The following is a 23,528-nucleotide window of genomic DNA, read 5'->3' as shown; positions in this document are numbered from 1 at the left end:
TAGATCTTGCACACTTTGAATTGCCTTTTGTGTATAGGTTCTGGGGAAAACATGAAAAACTTGCCCTGTGAACAAACTTTTTATTTATTTTCATAACGCCGGAAGACCTTTAAAAAAGTGTGTCACAAATATAATTCTAATCTGTTAACTTCGATGATATGGTAACATTAAAACCATTAAAGACTTTCCAGTCAAAATGGATTGCCTTTCTCATGCTCTCCTGTACTGAGTTTGCTAATTATTCCCCTTTCCAAAATCACTGTCGTTCCTTTTTCATGCAATTCTAATGTACGTACAAAGAATTTTCAGCCGGTGCAAATTCCTGTTCACATATCGCCTTAGAAAAATTTCCTTGTTGCAAATACAAAGCCTTTTGATACAAACGTGGATATACTACTAAACGAACTCTGCCTGGTGTTGCTACTTTAGGCACAATTGTCGTGCATAGTTTGCCCTAAACACAAAGGAGTCACGTCTTTTTAGCTTCGCTTCATTGCATTGTTTTATCTTTCTTTTCACTTTGGTGCGAGTGTCTGCACCTACCAGCACACGCTGACTAAGCAGTTTGTATACATAAGCCACTGACTTCAATACAAAGAATGTAGTTATCCTAGACAGCAAGTAATTAGTCGGCGAAAATGTACACTCGGTCAATAATACAACTTTACAAAAAATAATGATGTATTACGCAGTGGTATCTTCTAAAGTGTTTTCGAACCATGCGTCTAGCTCGTATAATTGAGACACTCTCGATGTATTTTTCGCTGGATCATTACGTCAAAGTCAGCCTTGAGCTGCCAAATTAACTGTAAAAGACAGCAAAAGCACCTAAGTTACACAAATTGATATAATAATATCCAACAATGCAACAATGGATTAATTAGTCAGTATAAAAAAATTGATTCATCTCTTAAACGCAGTCTCAAAATCTATTTTTCACGTATATATATCTGCAAAAATTGAAAAGCGAACACTGTGGAATAGAATTGTTACACTATAATAGTACCGTAATAGCTCATTGCATTCGGATTATTCAGGCCGCTCCCTTGAAACTGAGTAAGTGCTTTACATTACAAACATTATACTCTGTAAGAAAGATTTTCTTCACTTCGTGAAATTCCCATTATGTCTTTTTTTTTTTCTTTTTTTTTTAAGAACGCATAAGTACCTTTGCTAATGGCGAAATCTGAACCTTTGGAAGTCGAATCGTCCAAGGTTGAGGAATGCAAATGAAAACTTGGGCAATAAACCAGTAATCGTACATATTTACCTTGTTAAATACGTACAGGGACTGGTAGTAACAGACAATATTTTCAGTATTCTATCAGGGTTCGAGGTTTAGAACAAACATCTAATTTACAGTTTGTTAAAAACAGTTACAAGATGACAAATTACCATATTAAGGAGGACCAAGGATACACTAGTTCTCTGAGAGGAGTTTGTAATAAGCGATACACCGGCTAGTTCTCTGAGAGGAGTTTGTAATAAGCGATACATCGGCTAGTTCGTGAAATATTATGGTCTCACTGGACAGTTTATCTAGTGAATTTTCATCCGACGATGACCAATTACAGAAAAATGAGAATAATTTTACACTGAAGATACAAATAAAAACAAACTAATGATTTTTGTAGAAAGCATACATGTGAGATTTTGACTGCAGTAATCAGGTTAATTCCTGATGCAACTGGTGGTTTTTATACTGAACCAACACTGCCACCAACCCCTAAATTTTACATTCATTTTTGACAAGAAATAGCTATTTTGAATATTTTTCTGTGACAAGGCAGCTAAAAGAATCAGTATGTGCCTTATGCATGAATAAAGTTCACCAGTACTATAACAAATTAGCATTCTTTTCATCACCCCTCAACCATCTAGATTTTTAGATATTTACCTCTGTAGCAGACACACACAAATACGTAAGCCAAGTCGACAGCTCATTTGCAGCCCAAGTTATGCATTTGATCTCCAGTGCAAATCTAACTGTGACAGGCAGTCACCAACAAGCCAACCTATTTCCAAGCCTAACTCAAAGTAAATCTGAACCACATTATAGATTTAGCTTATGTGTGAATTTATAAATGCTAGGCTTGTGATAATTAGGTTCATGCCTTCTACCTTAAAAATTAGGGGGGTGTCAAAATACGAAACTATCCGGTGAGACCTAAGACGCTGGCATCAACTATTTATAAATTCGAAATATAACCATTATTCTCTTCAGTCAAGACACGGCTCAGTATCTCCACCGTGTTTTGTGTCTGTCCGTCTGTTTAAAAATCATGTTTTTCATTGGATCGAACCTCTGGTATAAAGAAGTATATAATGATTTTCGAATTTTCTTTTTCAGTGCCTTTTTTCGTAATTCCAAAATACTATAAAGGAATATCCTTTCAATATATGGAACTATGTCTGTTCCTCCTTTTACATTAACATTAATTTGTTAACATTTTTTGCTTCTTTGTTTTTATTCTGTTTACAATGTTATTTCCCCGCTCCGGTGGCCTAGAGTTAAGAGCGTCCGACTCGGATGCGGTAGGTCGTGGGTTCAATCCCCGGGCGAGTCGTACCAAAGACTTACAAAAATGGTACTAACAGTTGCCTCGCTTGGCGCCCAGCATTAAGAGGTTAGTGTTACGACTGGTCGCCCTGGTGTCAGGATAATGTGACTGGGTGGGACATGATATGTGTCTGCGGCATGATGCCCCAGTGTTAGACATCACTCTAAACTGCCACACTGCAGACATCGTAGCGATGTGACTGAAATATTGTCGAAGCAACGTTAAAAATATCCTAATCACACACACACACACTCACACAATTTTTAATAGATAAAATATATTATTTCCGGAACCAATAATTTCATTTGAGAAATTATTTTTTTTTAAATGAAGCTTCTATAACTTTCTTGCTTTTCATTTTTCTAAGAACGCAAAGCACATACACATTGAAAAAATATTAGGAAGCGTTCCAATAAAAGTAATACAAATATTATTACAACGAATTAAAGATGCTTCTCGGCTGTCTTATTCCGTAAGGGAATTTGAATGCAGAATCGTCGACATAAAGGTAATTGGAACCCTTTCTTCATTCAAAGATATTGTCACCAGTATGAGACAACTGAAAAAGTGATCTCTACTAACAATCCTTCATTCTACATTCTAGTTTTATCACTTTTACAGTCATTACAAACAAAACGGCAGCACCAACCTTTAGAAGAAATTATATTTTGGAAATGTAGATTTTTCATCAAAAAAATTATTTTGTTTTACAGTACCGATTTACCTTCAAGCAAACTAAACTTAACGATTGTTAATTTCAGAAAATTGCTTTAAAATACAGTGTTGGATAAAGTCAAAGTACATCAAAAAAGAAAAATGTATTGTCATAGAAGAAAATGTATAAACCATCACCTACCACACTATAATAACTTAAGTTTTGGATACCTGGTTTTGAAACAGTCAAACAATCCTGTAATTAACGTAACGTCATGCATACAGGATGTGTATTGTGATAAAATACTAATACTTTCTCAGGAGTTAATATTGAAAATCAAACATTGCGCGTTGGTATAATTTGGTTTAAACTTTATATCGAATGTCTTTATATTCCTTCATGATCCACAATAAAAGAAGACTTGACTAAAATACGGTTTCAACAAAAGGAAACAAATTCATACTACCTGTTGACAATGTCAACACAGCTAGAAGGTAGCTTCACTGTGTACCCTTTAGACAGAGTGAACATTGTGTTACCTTATAAAAGTTTTGGGTTTTCAAATTTACCTACGTCAAACTTTTATTTACACTCATGTATTTGAACTCTTCAGCAGACAGCCCTATATTTATAAGTGCTATCGTTGCATACCGGTAAATAATTAGAAAGCTTTTGCTATTTCTTAATTTATATTTCAAGAAACATTCTGCGGAGTTCCAATGTTGCGTTGATCGGTATGTCCAAAGTTAAAATGTATTCGTTCCGTCTTTGAATGATCAAAATGTTTGTAGATAAATACTGACAAACCTCTGCAAGCACTTACGCTTGACAATGTAACATGATGCCTTCAAAAGAGAGATAGAGTTCAAACGAAAGTATGGTAAACAATTCAAGTGTGAAGTTTGAAATGTCTTAAAGACTTCAAAGACTTCACGTTGATAAGAGTTCGGTGTGATTTATTGATTTATGATTGTAAATAGCATCGTTTTAAAAAAGTACCCTGTTCCACAATGGCCTTAGTTCCAGAGAAACGCTTTATAAACAAATGTTCAGTTGTATTATAGTAAAGAAAATATAAAATGGGATTCAATAAACACCGTGTCTGATCAGTAAACACCGTGTCTGATCTGTAAACACCGTGTCTGATCTGTAAACACCGTGTCTGATCAGTAAACACCGTGTCTGATCTGTAAACACCGTGTCTGATCTGTAAACACCGTGTCTGATCTGTAAACACCGTGCCTGATCTGTAAACACCGTGTCTGATCTGTAAACACCGTGTCTGATCAGTAAACACCGTGTCTGATCTGTAAACACCGTGTCTGATCTGTAAACACCGTGTCTGATCTGTAAACACCGTGCCTCTTCAGTAAACACTCTAAGAAGTATTGACCTTACCCCATCAATTTCTCTAAACAATATTGATTTCATCCCATCGATCATTATAAACAGTGTCGATCTTATACCATCGATCACACTAAATGCAATTTATTAGAAAATGCGAGAATATTCAAACGGTAAGATTCGTTCAGTGTCAGTGAAACATCTAATTGTAAACGGTGTTTTATGTAATACTTTTTATAAATGTCACATTTTAACTAGTTCAATGTTTTATCTACTATTCCAATTCGCAAGAGAATATTTCGTGATGTAAGAAGGCGCGATAGATTGTTCACCAAACGAAAAAGTGCATGGAGGCTTCAGACAGGCTGACATACAAAGACAATGTTTCAAGACATAAAGACAGACTCGACAGTCACGTGCATGTTGTATGCAAAACATCTTTAGTCGTTAGGTCTGTCAGATTATACTTACATCAAGTGCGTCGTGTTTGTTTATCAAACTCGCGTTGAAAACAACTGAATATAAGAGCATTGAAATGAGACCTGCTGTAAAAACGAGTGAATACTTTGGCGAAATAAATTTGCTGCAATAGTTTTGTCCTTCTAGTTCTCCTAAATGTTTGCCTGCTCACTGGTTCGTTTTATTTGGATTTACGTCAAGAATGCATTTGAGGTGTTAGTGGATTCCCTAATGTCATATCCAGTGCTGGATTTAGGCCTAAACTAAACAAGTTTCAGTTTAGGACCTCACAGTCTGAACTCACAGTCTGAAGGGGCCACTCAAATTTATTTTATGCCAAATAATATATATATATATATATATATATATATATATATATATATATATATATATATATATATATATATATATATATATATATATATATATCTGTTCCAATGTAATGCGTAATACGATCAATGCTTTGTCTAAAAAAGTATGGATGTTTTTTGTTCAAGTAGTCGCGCAGGATATTGCCTGGATGTTACTTCAAAACGACATATGTGGACAGTTTATAATAACATTCATTATCCTTGCAGAGTATCCTCCCATGCCTACGAGATTATAGAATTTGAACACGCACAGAGGCCGGTCGTAAAGTTTTAATTTCGCCTTAATTTTGACCAACTTTAATTTTTAATATTATATCACTAAGGATAAATTCCGAATTTTCCGGATGGCTTATAATGGATGAAGTATTAATGAGCCGTGACTCGTTCCCTCAGAAACTTACAGTAAATTAAAAATTACCTAGTACAGACATTGTGTACATTAACTTGTACAGTAGACTCAGAAGTACATAGTACAGGCATTGTGTACTTTATCTTGTAGAGCAGGCTCAGAAGTACAGAGTACAGGCATTGTGTACTTTATCTTGTACAGCAGACTCAGAAGTACAGAGTGCAGGCATTGTGTACTTTATCTTAAACATCAGACTCAAAAGGACAGAGTACAGGCACTGTTTACATTAATTTGTACAGTAGACTAAAAAATACAGAGTACATTCATTGAGTACTTTATCTTGTACAGCAGACCCAAAAGTACAGAGTACTTATCTTGTACAGCAGACTCAAAAGTACATAGTATAGGCATTGCGTACATTAACTTGTACAGTAGAATCATAATTTTCAAGAAGTTAAGTATAAATCAACTATTTAAAACAATTTTTGCCGTGTGTTACTTTCCGCTTTATGAAATATGGTAAAGTTGTACACACGGTCACGGTCTGTTGAGCACATCACCGTCCGTAGGCCTACTATGCTCGTACACACTGCCCATAATACTTGTACACCTTGCAAACTATACTCGTACTTTACATTAATTTTTGTGTTACGTTTAATATTTGCATGTATATATGTTTGGAGCATTTCCAACGACGCAGAATGGAAGATTCAGAAATAGTACACCAGATACAAGAATGATTTCAATATATCCTATGCATTAACTTAGACGTGTACAGGAACCGCCCTTCTGTTGTACGATTATGGCAACTCTATTACACAGTTGGGGAAAGTTTGTCACAATTAATTTCCAATAATGAAATATGTGACTGAAACGTTTAACCCCTCTGTGTGTGTGTGTGTGTGTGTGTGTGTGTGTGTGTGTGTTATGTAGTATATTCTGTAAGTCCTGTTTGACTGGTCAAAATGTATCTTGAAACCTCGATACATGCTTCTGAAAGTTGCTCTAAATGTTCGAAACCGTTTACAGCTTTTTATCAACTTTAGATTTCGGAATTAGGATTGGGACTTTGACAATGACCACAAGCTAAGGGAGCCTACTTTGCTGTAAATGTCTATAACTATCTTGACCTTGAACGTGCGCAAACGTCAATGTCAATAGTTGTTCGTAAATGTCTTGGTTAATTGACTATGTATGTTTCTAAGATTTTCGTTCCACGTTTGATCTTTTTGTTTCTAACGCAAATGGGGCGGGCAGAACCCATGAGTAAGAGGGTAATAACCAATATATATATATATATATATATATATATATATATATATATATATATATATATATATATATATATATATATATATATATATATATATCACTTTAAACAGAAATGCTCTCCTTTAATTGTGTGAAGTTTGAATGATATCGTTTATTTTATCATAAATTCACTGCAGTATATTTTCCGACATAGCACCTGCCATATGTAGTGCTTTTCTCATATCATATCATATCATATCATATTGCGTATCATATCATATCTCATATATCAATATCATATCATATATCACTATCATATCATATATCATATCATATCATATCATATATCATATCATATCTCATATATCAATATCATATCATATCGTATCATATCTCACATATCACTATCACATCATATATCATATCATATCATATCATATTTCATATAGCAATATCATATCATATCATATTTCATATAGCACTATCATATCATATCATATCATATATCATACCATATCATATCATATCTCATATATTAATATCATATCATATCATATCATATCATATCAATATCATATCATATCATATCATATCTCATATATCACTATCGTATCATATATCATGTCATATCATGTCATATTATATTATATCATATCATATATCATTTCACATTATGTCATATCATATCATATATCATATCATATCATATCATATCATATCATATCATATCAATACTTCAGTGTCTGATGTAAATTAGCCTGACTAGGCCGCTACTTCTTGATCCAGTTTTTACAAATAATATCAATCATTCCGAGGAAATAGTTTCTTACTTTGTATATATTTAGAACGTCGGTTTCTTGATTGGTTGCTCTGGTTTCAAACAGCGCTTTAACTTGAAATACATTATTGTGCGTACGGAAATAGAATTCGTTTATGATGCAGAGTGACGAGTAACTTAGCGTATTAAAATGTCACTTTTTATGGCATGTTGTAGAGACAACTAAATGGCATGATTTAAACAGTTGTTTGTCTGCTTACCGTATACGGACCGTTTCGGAAATTATACTAAGGTAGTTAACATATCCGTTCATAGAGGGATACATGTACTTTTGCAGTCTAGGCGGCGGATAAAAGCAACATATCATTTTCTTCTGAGAAATATCATATTTTTTAATATCATTTTATTTTGATAGAACTTTCTCATTATGTATAAAAATATTTGTCATAAGCAAGCTATTTTTTTGTAACGTTCAGACAAAATCTGCGATGAAAACTTCATTTTTGGATCGAATATAAAAATTGAAAAATACATTGATTCGAATTCTTGTTGGTACCCTTATCTACTTTGTGGGTATCCCTTTTCTTTTTAGTATATCGTGCACGCGTATTCTCCATTTCAGAAAGTGATTATGATATGTGGGGCCTTTTAGACTTTGGGGGTGGGGGAGGGGTATATGTCGATTTTAATGTAACACGTATGCCATGTATACAAGCCATTTTAACTCAGTACTGTGTTTATACCATCAACGGCAAATAAGATAATAGCTTGAAAGAGGTGAATATCCTCTATAATCATATGTTCAGTTGCTTGTGTAAGTATGCAGTTATTCAACACCGCTTCGAAATTCAAATCGTCGTCTCTGCATGGTTGGTAATTTATTAGTTTTATTTTTCATTCTTCCTTGACAAACGTATATCCATAGGTTCGTGCCCAATTACAGTAAACGGCGTGTTTCCGTATATTCATGGACTGGTGCCAATTGCATCAAATGACATATTTCTGTATATCTGCAGATTGGTTCCGAATTACAGAAAACAGCGCATTTCCTTGCTAGTCTTTTCCACGGATATCTTCCTCATACGCGAAATCACTATTAGTTTTGGGTCCACCTTCTCCCCAAGAAAACTTGGGATTTTGACCCCATTCGTGAATATGCCCCACTTTCATCGCCCACCCCAGCACTGCAGGGACCCGGGGACGGCAGTCACGCCCCTGTCATCAACAATGTATCAATAATCCCTATGTACAATTAGCAAGATGATACCGATTATTACACATCAAAAGAAAATTTGATGTGACGACGACAGACAGACAGACTATGGTGAATATAATAACTGCTCGTGTTTGTATTCAATGTATATTATATATTATTTCTAAATCAGCGAAGTAGAAGGGTAAAAGTACCTTTCTCAATAGCTTCATTGTAATAGGAAGGATAACAGTTCCTTTCAATACAGTTTCCTTGTACCTTTTGCAAGCAATTACTAAAAATTTCTGACAGTGCAAATATGATTTCACTTAAGACTCAAGGATTGCCAGTGAGTTCATAAACCAAAAAGATGATGATCTAAACACATGCGGTCTGCAAACTAAAATTAACGAGTTGAAGGCTTAACTCACCAACAATGGCCTAACGGCACGCACAAATAGGAGAGAACCGAGTTTCAATTCGTGTATTTCAAAGCCAGATTCGTGCCGAAGTAAATCAATGCATGGGATTTTAAAAGCTTATTATTATATCCATTCACTGCGTGGAATGTAGACTGTATATCATTGAATTCTGCATGATAAAGACAAAATAGACTGGATACCATAAGTTTTGCAGAGGAAAAATGGACTATACCATTCAGTTATGCATTAAAAAGACACACTAAAATGAATACCATTCAATTATGTATTATAATGACAAACTAAACTGTATACCATTCAATCCTGCATAATATAATCAAACTAGATTTATACCATTCCATTCTGCATCATAAAGACAAACTAGACTGTATACAATTCAATTATTCCTTATAAAGACAAACTAGACTGTATACCATTCAATTATTCCTTATAAAGACAAACTAGACTGTATACCATTAATTTCTGCATCATAAAGACAAACTAGACTGTACACAATTCAATTATTCCTTATAAAGACAAACTAGACTCTGTACCATTCAATTGTTCCTTATAAAGACAAACTAGACTGTATACCATTAAATTATTCCTTATAAAGACAAACTAGACTCTGTACACAATTCAATTATTCCTTATAAAGACATTCATTTCTGCATCATAAAGACATCTAGACTGCGTGCCATTGAATTCTTCAATATAAGGAAATGTTAGGCGACTAATCTATCAAGAGGCAATATACAAATGAGTTTGATCTTTATTTTCGTCCTACATGTCAAGCAACAGCACCCCACTACACTCCCTCCCCCTCCTAAAGAAAACTCTAATTCATAAAGTACTGACGGTTTATTTCCATTCTGATGGATATTTCTGAATTGTAAAATATCCAGCGATATCCATAAAAAGATCAAAGAAGGTAATTGACTACCAATGTGCTTGCAGGCCTTTCAATGCTGATAGAGTTTAAAGGAATCTATATATTTGTGTTTATATTCTTTTGGCTTCAAAATTAGTAAAACTTTACCCAGGTTTACGATTACACCAATGTCCCCTGTGACAGCTGTACAGGGTAGTCAATTTAGGGATAAAACAATATCCTATTTCTTTTTTTAATACAAGGAATTTGATGGTTTCATTCTTTCCACGCCAGAACACATATGTTTATAGTTTTTACGAAATGTTTGCCAAATTACATTCATAAATACATATATATATATATATATATATATATATATATATATATATATATATATATATATATATATATATATATAGTGTAACCTCATAGGTCTGGAAAATTACTGTAACCTCATGGGTCTGGAAAACTACTCAGGATTTTAACTTTCTTTTTCAGACCTTGAATCTACAAGGGTTTGTCTGACTTTAGCAGCAGAGAAAAAAGAAAGAAAAAAAAAACAACAATAATAGTAGTGAATGGGGATACAGTAGGGACTATAGGGCATACCATTAAAAACACCCTTGGGTCAATATAGGGACAATGTAAATTTAACATGGGAAAAATGGCTGGGTCAATATAGGGACAAGGGGAATTGAACATGGGAAAAATGGCTGGGTCAGTATGGGGACAAGGGGAATTGAACATGGGAATAGAGTGTGAGTCTGTCTAGGGACAAGGGGAATTGAACATGGGAAAAAAAATCTTGGGAAAGCTGAGCCTCAAGGGAAATGGAACAGGGTCGGGACCCTATTTTAATATGGTCCCGACCTGATGGGTCTCTAATTTTTTTGTTTTTTTAAAAAATAAAAAAATAAAAAAATGGGGCTAGGAAAATGAAAGTCTCTTTTCGACAGATTGGAGTGGCCCTGAAAAGGGCTTTGGGTTTATGTTAATGTATCCCTTAACATAAAGTGCACCGCATTGGTCTTCTTCTTGTCCTTAGGCTACGTCTCACTGTAGGACCATACATTAACACTCTTTTGAGACATCCTTGACGTTCTACATAGATCCTACGTATCCATAGACTCGTGTCTGTCCTATGGATAACTGCCCAGTTGGATCGGACATACATGGGTATGTCCGTCCGGAACATCATTGAAGACACAAGCGTGGAAGATTGTACGTCGGTCCACATCTTGAGACGCCGAGAACAGGTGAATCAATGCAGTGAACTGCGCTTATTTATAGGTAGAGGAAGGATTGAAACGGATTGAGTTCATTGACCAATCCAAACACGCGTTACAAAATTCAGTCAGCTCCCATCCAATCCGAAGAGAGCAGTCTGTGACGTCACGTGGTCTATATAGGTTTGCTAGCGCCTGTGCGCAGTCAATTCATGCGACAGTTATTCAACATGACGGAAACTCAGAAAACGATCAATTGGGGTGCACCAGCAGTGGAGACCACCCAAGGGAACCCGGACTTACTTTCAGAAGAGGTAAATTGGGATTTTGTGGATTTTCTTACCTCGCAAGAATTTGTTCCGGAACCTTCATCACCTTCTTCATTACCGCACGTGGAGAATTTTAGACAGAGACAGAAAGAAGAATTGGAGAAATTTATACAACAGCAAAAGGAAGCGGAACAAACTTTTCTCTTACAGCAAAAACAGCAAGAAGAAGAGGTATGAAAAAAACATCAACAAGAAGAAGCAGCAGCAAAGAAACAAGGGTGTGAAAATCAAACGGTCACGGTACTGTTGGACATTTTAGCGGAGTTAAGAAGTCTGAAACAAATGTATCAGACTTCTTTGTTACGACCGAAGAGAATACGACCTTCCCGAGCTAAACACTCCAACCCTGTAACTAAGCCTACCGTGTCACCCTTAGTGATTTCAACCAAATCATCATCATCATCATCATCATCATCATCATTAACAGTACTCAGTCCAGAAGTAGGTCTTGGCCGTGGCAAAGGCTTAAGGCAGTTAAAGTTGATTGCTTAAACTCACTCCTACACCAAGAAAAAGGCCCTTTTCAGGGCCACCCACGTCTCTCGAAAAGAGATAGACTTTCAATTGCCAATAACTCAAAAAGCCCCATTTTACCCCTATAGTATGTGTCTGTGTATGAGTGCATGAGTGTACGTTCTTATTTTAAAATCAAAACCCAAAGACACTTACCTTTTTATACCTAATTTATTCTTTTATAAATATTTACAATCCAATTCACAATTCACAACAAATCACTTTAAAAAGTTCATCTACTTCTTCTGTTTCATTGTTCACTCTCTCTGTTTTTTGAATTTCTTCACCGTCACAGACTTTTCATCCTCTTCCTCCTCACTTTCTTCCCTTCTTCTTTTCTTGTCCTGTTTCTTTTTCTTTGCCTCTTGTAAATAGAATTGAATCATTTCGAGAAGAAAGAAGAAGAAAGTAAGAGGCAGAAACGTGATCTATCGCCTCGTACCAGAGCTGAAGTCTTAGCACAAATTCATGCCAGTGATTTTGAAGAGGACATGAGTGAACCAGAATCCAAACCCTCTAAACAAAGTTCTCCACCCTTAGTCAACCCTGAAAACTACTATTCCATTCGAGAGACAGAAAAGCGCTCCTCTAGAAAATTTAGAACCACGGCTTACACCTACACGGTGAAGTTTAAAGATTTCAAGTTCGAAGTACCGTTGGAGAAAGCAGAAGGGTTCATCACCGGGGTGTGGGATTCTTTGCTCACCACACTCAAGCGACAATGTCAAGCCAAAGAAGACGATCGCTTGAGACTTTCCATACAACACGACGACTTGAAATCCCCTGTTTGGATCGATTTTAGTAGCCCTGCAGAATTGACCCCTTCCAAAGTCATGGACAAAATTCAACACGTACAACAATCCAATGACCAGTTTGACATCACCGACGGAAAAGCCACACTGTTTATGACCCACGTGTCTCCTCCTCAAGGGACTGGACGCAAAAAGATGTTATTGGTGAATGACCTTCGCAATATTAAGCGTAGCCTCGTCCAAATTCACAACCATCAAGACCAGATGTGTTTAGCCAGGGCTATTGTGGTGGGACGAACCTATGCCAACAAAAACGACACGGTAGAATGGAAAAGAGCCTGGGAGAATATTCGAAAATCGGACCGAGCCAAACAACGAAGTGAAGCAGAACTCCTGTTGCAACAAGCCGACCTGCCCAAAGACACACCCTGTGGCATTCCTGAAATGCAAAAATTGCAAGATGTCCTAGCTCCACGCTACACCTTGAAAGTGCACCCTCAAGAAATGCGTGGGCCTCTGTTGTTTCGAGGGAAAGACTTTAAGGATGGAAAATACATTCACGTCTATCATCACGATGACCATTTTGATACCATTACCAGTATCACCGGATTCCTGGGCTACGGTTATTATTGTGAGAAATGTGACTATGGCTATAAAAATCGAGAGCAACACAAACATTGCGGATCGAAATGCTCAGGATGTTTGGCCTCTCCACCCTGTCTGAGCGAAGGACAAGAACCAGTGCATTGCTTCACTTGTCTGCGCACGTTTGTCAGCCCTGTCTGTTACCAACAGCATTTGAAGACGCAAGGTTCACAGAAGAAATGCGCTTGTCAACTGCTGAGATTGTGCCCTACGTGTGGACAAGGCATACGTACCAATAGTGCCAAGGCACACGTATGTTTAGGAAAGAAAATAAATCACATTTGTCATCACATCGTGGACTTGGAACACCATTGCTACGTGCAAAAATACCAACCCCAACCAGAGAAAGAGGATGGACACAAGAAGAAAGGCAATTTCATCTTTTTCGATTTCGAATGCATGACCAGTATTCACATTCTTAATTTCTGCGTGGCTCATCGAGTGTGCGAAAAGTGCATTCAAGAACCTATCGTGAGTCATTGCCCTTACTGCAGTAAAATTCCTGGAGGGTGAAAAAATCTTTCGGGGGCCGAACACGCTAGCCGATTTCGCTCGATGGGTCTTAGACCCCATCGACAAGACGTGGAGCCAAGAGGACATCGAACGTTACGGAGATTGTCATTACCATGCCACGGTGATGGCTCACAATTTCTCCGGATACGATGGACAGTTTCTTTTGAGTTACTATACGGAACATGGCACCGAACGTCCTAAAGTGATTTTGAACGGAGCCAAAATCATTTTCATGCAAGTGGGACAAGTGCAGTTTAAAGATTCGATGAGTTACTTGGCCATGAATTTGAGTCGAATGCCTAAAACATTTGGAATGACAGAAATGACTAAAGGTTATTTCCCTCACTTTTTCAATACGGAAGCCAATCAACATGCCGTTCTACCCCATTTGCCTGAGGTTCACTATTACGACCCCGACAACATGCGTACCGAACAACGAGAAGCTTTCTACGCTTGGTACCAGGCTCACGCCTCCGACCTTTTCGACTTTCAGGAAGAAATGCTAAAGTATTGTCGTTCCGACGTGGACATTTTACGACGTTGCTGTGGAAAATTTCGAGAACTGTTCATGGAACACGGAGGGGTCGATCATTTGAAAGAAGCTTGCACCATTGCCAAAGCGTGTTCCTTAGTGTACCGCCAACGAATCATGCCTGAAAACACCGTGGCTGTCATCAGTCCTCAAACGACCAACTATGTCAAACGCCAATACTCGGTCAAAGCCCTACGCTGGTTACGTTACTTGTGCGACAAGGAAGACAAGTGGATTTAGCATGCCCGCAACGGAGGAGGAGAAAAGACCATCGGAACGCATTCGGTCGATGGCTGGGACATAGAAAACCCCAAGATCGTGTACGAGTTTAACGGTTGCTTATTTTTCACGGATGTCCAGTCTGTTACCCTGACCGTGGCACTAAAAATCAGTTTTTACAACGAACCATGGAAGACTTGTACCAGGCCACTTGTCAGCGACGCCTAAAGTTAGAACAGGAAGGATACCAAGTGGTGGAAATGTGGGAACACGAATACGATCACCGATTGCAAACCGATCCCGAGTTTAAACGCCTCGTAGAAAGTTACCAGTTCATGGACCCGCTGAACCCGAGGGATAGTTTGTACGGAGGAAGGACCAATGCCACCTGTTTGCTGTACCAAGCCGACGAAGAGAAAGGAGAAGAAATCAAATACTTGGACGTGTGTTCGCTGTATCCCTACGTGTGCAAATATTGTCGCTTTCCTGCAGGACATCTACAATTGTTCACCGAACACATCGACCTGAAAAACATTCGACAATACGAAGGCTTGATCAAGTGCAAAGTTTTGCCTCCCACGGATTTGTACCATCCCGTCTTACCTCACCATTGCCAAGGCAAACTGATGTTTCCTTTGTGCCATACTTGTGCCGAAACGTGCAACCGAGATCATCCTTGTCAGCACACCCAGGAAGAACGGGCCTTGACGGGGACGTGGGTCAGCGTAGAATTGTTCAAAGCTTTGGACATGGGATACCAACTGTTAGAAGTGTACGAAATTTGTCACTTTCCCAAGACACAACAATACCACAAGGGTGACCCCACGCAGAAAGGCATTTTCGCAGACTACGTGAATGCCTTTTTGAAACTGAAGCAAGAAGCCAGCGGCTATCCTTCCTGGTGTCACACTCCCGAAGACCAAAAGACATTCAAAGAGAAATACCGGGCACAAGAAGGCATCACTTTAGATCACATCGAGAAAAACGAAGGCAGGCGATCGTTTCCAAAGTGATGTTAAATTGCTTGTGGGGCAAAATGGCACAACGCCCGTGTTTACCCAAGACGGAATATTTGACCGAAACTTCCCGTACTTCCAGATGATTCACGACAGAACCAAATTCATGAAACACGTGGACGTCGTTCGCGAAAATTTGATCTTAGTGAATTACGAAGAAGATCTGGACTTTGTACAAGACGACCCTTTTGGAAATTTCATCATTGCGGCTTACGTGACAGCTTATGCTCGCTTAACATTGTACGAAGCTTTAGAACTGTTAGGGGAACGCGTCCTGTACTTTGACACGGACAGTTGCATTTACATTGATCACCCGGGTCAACAGCACCCTGACATCGAAGGAGACCGTTTAGGAGCCTGGACAGACGAGCACCCCGACGACAAGATTCTAAGTTTCGTCAGTGGTGGTCCCAAAAATTACGGTTACCGGGACAGACAAGGAAAAGTGCACACGACGTGTAAAGTGAAAGGATTGACTCTGAATTATCTTACCAGTCGTGTGGTCAACTTTGGGGTATTGAAAGAAGTCTTGCAGTCTAGAGAAGATGAACACTTTAAAGTGATCACCTATCAGCCCAACAAGATTGTACGTTTTCCCACTCACCACATCGTCAGTCGACCCTTGGAAAAAGTCTATCAAATCGTGTACCAGAAGCGAGTGCGACTTCCCAATCATTATACTTTACCGTATGGACATGTCGGTATAAAACATTGGTTGTAAGAGGATAGCCACCCACCAGAAGGATGACTTCGCCACAGCAAGAATCGAGTGAGAAACCCGATGAGAACTCCAAGTTCAAACCCTACCATTGTGATTGTACCCGTCGATTGGACACGTTTCAAAAATGGCCTACGGATAGGAAAGGATTACCTACATCGCATATTTTAGCTAGAACAGGATTTGTCTACTTGGGACCTGAGTCAGGATTGGGATACGAAGTACAGTGTTTTGCTTGTGGACTAAAGTTACGAATGGATCTATGTATCTATAAAGATTCAGCTATTCTGGAACATACTCGATGGTCTCCGCAGTGCCCTTGCCTTTCTATGGCCTTTCCACCCATTACATTACGGTACAATTATGACGGCACCTTAGAGACGGTACCTTCCAAAACAAGACATAAAAAAGGAACGATGCACAAGCTTGAGACTGCATTGCGACTAGTATAAAAAGGGGCTATGGTCAAGATCGATAGTTCATTGTGACTACCAAACCAAGCGAACAAGATGAATATTTTCAGAGAAACACAAAACAAGTTCAGACAGACACAATTCAAGTTTGGGGCTTCTGAAGTGGGATGCGATTGTGAGCCTTGCGATAGGAACGATGCTGTATGCTGTGACCTTAGTGATGCCGTAAAGCATCATGGGAACTTTGTTCTCACTGCCCCTATCATGGAAAGTGATGCTGTGCGTGTCAAACCTGAGGGATGCGAAAGCGATGCCGCTCGTCCTCTTGGACACTTTACTGGGTTTCGTTTTAAAGGTGAATGTCCACCTTCACGTCTACCTCCCTACGGATGTCATCCAGCCCTGAGCAAACTCCTGTCCATGTCACCCAACCCTCATCGAAACGAACCTGTGAAAGACGAATATTCGTTCCCTGTGCGTTTGTCGGAATACTGCGACTTTGAAAATCGTCTTCAATCGTTCAAAGGAAAATGACTTAAGTATCTGGGAGGACCGACCCCCGAAGAATTAGCCAGAGCCGAATTTTTCTACTTGGGCGAAGGGGATAAAGTCAAGTGCTTCAGTTGCGGTGTGTCACTTCACCACTGGGAACCACACGATTCGGCCTGCCTAGAACATGCTCGATGGTCACCGAATTGTCATTACTTACCCTTAGTGGGACCGAGACATTGAAGTAACTTACCATGTCGTTGACGAAGAAGAAACCAGATTGGTTAGGAGTCAAATGTTGGATATCACCGAGACCAGTATTTAAACTTCTTTTCAAAAACGATATTGAATCATTACCTAAAGAACTGCAAGAGAAGATTTACAAGGAAGTTTGGCAGGGGTTTGCCAGAGTGAAATCTCAATAGGTGACTGTAGAACTTTTGTGCCGATAAATTCACAAGAGGAAAGTGAAAAAAGTCAACCAGTGTGTTAGATTTCTCTGGGCCAAGTGTGCATTCGTCCTATTATATCACTCTAGACCGTTTACATCAGAAGAGTTCAATGAGATTCTTGAACGTTCCCCTGAATGGCAGTGGTCAGAAATTACTCACTATGTGGATTACTTTTGCTCTAGGAGAAGATTGTGAATTGTACGGACTGACCTATTCATGGATGCTTTGCTAGAGAACATTCGTGCTGTGCCTGTGGAGTTGAGAGAACGCATTTACCGAGAGTTGGTCAAAATACAAGTCAAACGTAAAGAACAACTGCATCCGTTACGTCACCGGTGTTTGAACCACTGGTACCTGAATGCTATACAAGGACTGATACAGTTGAAAGTGTTCCATTGGACAGACATTGATCAACGATCCCCTGGTTTTAAAAAGGATTGGTTTGCTATTGATGATTCTATCTACTACATTGTAAACTTACTGCATCGAATTCCAGAGGAAGAGTTAACGAATTACCAACATCTTTTACGCAATGTCAACTTAGTGAAAGAGGAAACTTCTGAACGAATTGTAATGTGTAAATTAGTGACTAAACGATTTAAATTCGACACTGAAGTAAAACCATGTCTGTGCAAACGGTATATTTCTTGTGTCGAAAAGAGGATTTAGTATGACCTATTCATGGATACTTTACAAGAGAACATTCGTGCTTTGCCTGTGGAGTTGAGAGAACGCATTTACCGAGAGCTGGTCAAAATACAAGTCAAACGTAAAGAACAATTGCATCCGTTTCATCACCAGATCTCTAACTACTGGTACCTGAATGGTATAAGAGGACTGATTCGTCAGAAATTGTTTCAGTGGTCAGACCTTATTCATCACTTTCAGTTAGTGAATGAACTAAATGTTCGTAAGTTTGGTTACTTCGAGATTTACCTAGAGCAACGTATTGAGGAAGACGAGTTAAAGGATTACCAACATATTTTACGTGGAGTCTGCTTAGCGGAAGACGAAACATCTAGACAAACTCTGAAGTGTAGGTTACAGTATACAAGATTTAGATTCCCTACTGGAGAACGAAGATGTCTAGTTAGCAAGTACCTTTATTGCTTCCGAAATAAAGAGACTATAAAATCAGGAATCCATGCCCCGGCTTATGTCACAAGTGATTGAACAGATTCCGTGGAAGGAATTCAATGACCATATTCAAACCGTGGATCATTACCATCAATTATTACAAGAACTGTATCCATTCAATTTGGGACGACGCATAGTGTGTGTCTTAGTGACTTGTTTTCTGGGATTTCGTTTACCAGCCGATTCCTTGTGGACTCTTTACGAACAGTACTTACCACCCCAATGGCCTTAAATGGTCACGAAAGACTCCTTTTGCTCAAAGCCTTGCGTTTTCATCTGAATACTTCTCGACCTCAACAGGAAAAAAAAGATTCGTCAGCTTTTAGCTACCGAAGACGTGTATCACGATGTGTGTGTAGCTTGTGACTTACACCCCCATTGGGCAGATGTTCGTGACTGGAAAAAGGGGGGTTTTGAGGCTTGGACCCAAGAAGTGGCCCACTATGCACAAGAGTTGTTCAAGGAAAAAAGTTACTTTTCAACCTGTGTTAGTGACAGGGCCAGAAGAACCTGTCACCGAGAACAACCACTCGCTTCAGGACAGGACTGTCATGGACATTCCTGAAAGGTCATTACGGGAGGACACTTGTGTGACAATACCTCATGTAGAGACTGTAAGAACATTACACACTGTCCCTAGGACATCTTGGTTACCCAAAACATGTTGTACAGAGACTTGTTTATATTCCACTTTGATCGTTTTGATGTGTTTTTTATTCCTGTACATAACTCTTTGGCTTTTATGTATTTTTGTCATTCGTGTTGTTCATATTTGAAACATTCAATAAACGTGTCCTGAAAAAAGTATATAAACTCTCGTCTTGTTTGTTTTCGTGTCACAAGTGACATTCCTAACACTATGGCTACCTCTGCTGTCTCTGTTCCCGCTTCCTCTACTGTCAAAGTCATCGACGAACACTTAGATCGTGCCAGTTGGGAGGCTTTGTATCTTCGCCATCCCTTTAACATGCTCATTGCTGGACCTAGCGGTTCAGGCAAAACCGAATTCGTCAAACGTTTGATCGAACATAAACATCATTTGATCGATGAACCACCTCAACGCATCGTGCGGTGTTACAAGGAGTGGCAATCGGCGTACAGCCTCTTGCGAGAAAGTCAAGGCGATTCCATCGTGTTTGTGGAAGGCATCCCTAAAGAAGACGAAGGCATCGTCTCTGACTCCCGTCAAACCCATTTGGTCATTTTCGACGACATGTTAGGAGAAGACGAAGAAGAAATTAAACTGTGGTTTACGCGCAAAGGGCATCACCGTAATGCCAGTGTCGTTTACATCACCCAAAATTTGTTTCAACAAAGTAAAGCCCATCGTACCATCAGTCTCAATGCGCATTACGTGGTCTTGTTTAAAAGCCCTCGAGATAAATCGCAAGTGCAAGTCTTAGCCAAACAGTTAGGAACGCCTTGGCTGACTCAGGCGTACGACGATGCCACTCAAACTCCACACGCTTATTTACTTGTCGATTTGAAACCTACGACCCCGATGATTTGCGATTTCGTACCCACTTGTTTCACCATTGGGGCCAAGACTGAGGGCCTGTCCTGTACACGTCTCCGTCCTCGACTTAACTTCACTCAACAAAAAAATCTATAAAAGCCTCAGACACTTTTCGTGTGTCTCACACAGCGTCAACATGACGTCCCTTCAGTCGCATCTTCCCGTCAAACTGATTCGTGCCTTGCGTGGCATCAGTCGAGAACAAAATCCACAAATACGAGCTCGTGTCTTAGAAGCTAGTCTCAAAGAAGTGTTACGATGGTTCACGGTGACGGCACGTCAATTACTCCAAGGAATCATTCAGATTCCTCATCAAACCAAACGCTTTTTTGATCGAAACAAAGTCGCTTTGACCCAACTGGCCGATCCTCGCATCAACACTCAAACCAAAAAACAAATCATTTTGAAACCTCGAGGGAGCGGTACTCTAGGAGGGGTCATCATTCGCTCTCTCTTAAGATGGGATCCTAATACTCCCAAACTTCTCCCCAAGAAAAAAGTCAAACGAAGCTCCAAGAAGAAGAAAAAGAGCCACGGTGCCAAGGCCAAATCCCCAAGGAGACCCGTGTCTCCAAGAATTTCTCCAGTGGCGGGCTCTCCTCTTACCAGACACCACCCCGGAAAAAGAAGAAAAGTCCACAGAAGAAAACTAGTCGTAAGAGAGGCACTTCGGCCAGGACGCAACCTTACACTCGCAAACCACGACCTGCAAAGGCGGTGACCGCGTCTCCGGTAGCCTCAGGTTCATTCACTTCCCCGGTGATGTCACCAAGAACTGAAGAGTACTTGGAGACGTTGATCACACCAAGAACATCTCCGTTGATAACACCAAGAACTTGGCAGTGGCAGGTCCCTCCAATTTAGCGGCAGTGGCCGCTGCTCACAAAGTACCTTCTCCCAAAATCAAAGTCCAAGAAAGATCGGGCATGTTACAAAGTTTACTGGATTTATCCAAGCAAGAACTGGCTCGATTTAGTCCGTTACGTACCCCTGCACGACGTGTCATGCCTGTCCTGAAGTTGATACGCGGTAAAGACAACCAGTGGCGACGCGTTCCAGTATAAAAAGGCCTGTCACTAAGTAGGGGTATCAGTGTTTTTGGTGCTCCTGAAGACTCAAAGATGTCACCCTCCAGAAAACATCCCTCTTCTAAAACCCAAGGAAAGAAAAGGAAAGGACTGCCACCACGTTTAGTCAAACATGGGGACATGTTATCTGTCCTGTCCAAAGCTTCTCCACCCCTACGAAAAAAACTCATTCAATCAGCCTCCAAAGAGGTCATTGATACCGTGTGCGAATGTTGTTTAAACGTCTTGAAAGGTACGATGCCTTTGTCCAAACACCAGAAACAATGGTTAGGCAAACATCGTCACGTTCTTCGCCAAATGGTTCAAAAGAAAATCCCCATTCGTCAAAAGAAGAAAATGTTGGTCCAACGTGGAGGAATTTTACCCTTCTTGTTAGGCCCATTGCTGAAAGGAGTCTTGGGAACCATGTTGGGAGGACTGGTGGGAGCAAGATAAAAAGGCCCTCGGAAGTCTCAAGATCTCAGAATTGACCCCTGACATCCCATGGAAGGACGAAAACTAGCTTTAGTGCCTTACAAACGATGGATGGAATACCATCGTTGGCAAGAACAACGCACCCCGCATTTACCTCCCAATCCCAATTTGAGCGAAATGTCCCAGTTACAACACGAATTGCAGTCCTTGATGGATCGCCAAGATTTGTACGAAACAGAAAAATCGCAAAAGTACGGTCAACTCTTGCAACGACTGCAACTCTTTCACCAAAAAGCTTTAGACGAAACAGCTCTTCCCACTCTGAAAGATTTTAAGACCTTGATGAAAAGTCCAGCACCATCATCACTACCACCACCACCACTACTACCAGCCCCAGGGGTCACCAGAGATGCTACCCCACGAAGACCTGAGGAAGAAGAGATACGAGAAGTCTTTCAAACACCGTCAGCAGCTCCCATATCTAGTAAGATTTCAGCATCCTTGTTGACCCCGTCCCCCACACCCCAACGAGAAGAAATGAAAGCTTGGGTTAAAAAGATGATGTCCACTCCTCCTTCGACAGAAGTGAAAAAGAAGGAAGGGAAACCAGAAGTGAAAAAGAAAAGAAGACCAAAGCCATTCCATTGCCACTTCCACCACAACCTTCGACTTCTACTCCCGTAGCCCATCGGACACGTAAATCCGTTTCCAAACCACCCTTTCGTCCCACCCAAAGTAGCATCCTTGAAGAGTGGGTGCCTTATTAAGAAACAAAAAAATGGAAAAAGTGTTAGCCAGCATATACTATGATCCCTCCCATCCTGCAGGTTACGCAGGAGTTCAAAAATTGTATCGTGCTGCCAAAACGCGACTGAAAAGTCTCCGTTTACCTCAAGTGCAACGATGGTTACAAGAACAAGCTACCTACACTTTACACAAACCCATTCGAAGCAAGTTCTCCAGAAGTCGCACCCGAGTGGAAGGCATCGATCATCAATGGCAAGCCGATTTAGCCGATGTCTCTCATTTGGCCAGCTACAATCGCGGCTACAAATATTTGTTTTGTGTCATCGACGTCTTTTCCAAATTTTCTGGGTCGTACCCTTGACTTCCAAATCGAGTAGTGAGTTAGTGCGAGCTCTGCAACGAGTGTTGAAACAAAGCGGTTGTTACCCTCTTCGATGGCAAACGGACAAAGGCACCGAATTTCTGAACCAAGCGTTCCAAAAAGAATTAAAGAAACGTGACATTCATTTTTTTACCACCGAGAATCCTGAAACCAAAGCCAGCATCGTGGAGCGTTTTC

The 23,528-nt window shown here is 39.6% G+C and overlaps 1 protein-coding gene across 2 annotated transcripts in view; it reads right to left on the bottom strand.

The window, feature by feature from the left end:
* LOC149788690 (protein FAM167B-like) overlaps positions 1-23,528 on the bottom strand; it is a 45,358-nt gene that overhangs the window by 9,818 nt on the left and 12,012 nt on the right. Inside the window, exon 2 of one of the 2 annotated variants that reach the window (XM_089974772.1) lies at positions 689-806. The exons of the other annotated variant lie outside the window; for it this stretch is intronic. The gene's annotated coding sequence lies outside the window, so the exon portion shown is untranslated. The remainder of the gene's footprint in view (positions 1-688; positions 807-23,528) is intronic. 2 annotated transcript variants of the gene reach the window in all.

This window comes from Sinohyriopsis cumingii, chromosome 11, assembly GCF_028554795.1.
Source record: "Sinohyriopsis cumingii isolate HCF-2022 chromosome 11, ASM2855479v2, whole genome shotgun sequence".
NCBI lineage: Eukaryota > Metazoa > Mollusca > Bivalvia > Unionida > Unionidae > Sinohyriopsis > Sinohyriopsis cumingii.
The sequence above is the reverse complement of the archived record's forward strand: the minus strand, read 5'-3'. Positions and strand labels throughout refer to the sequence as shown.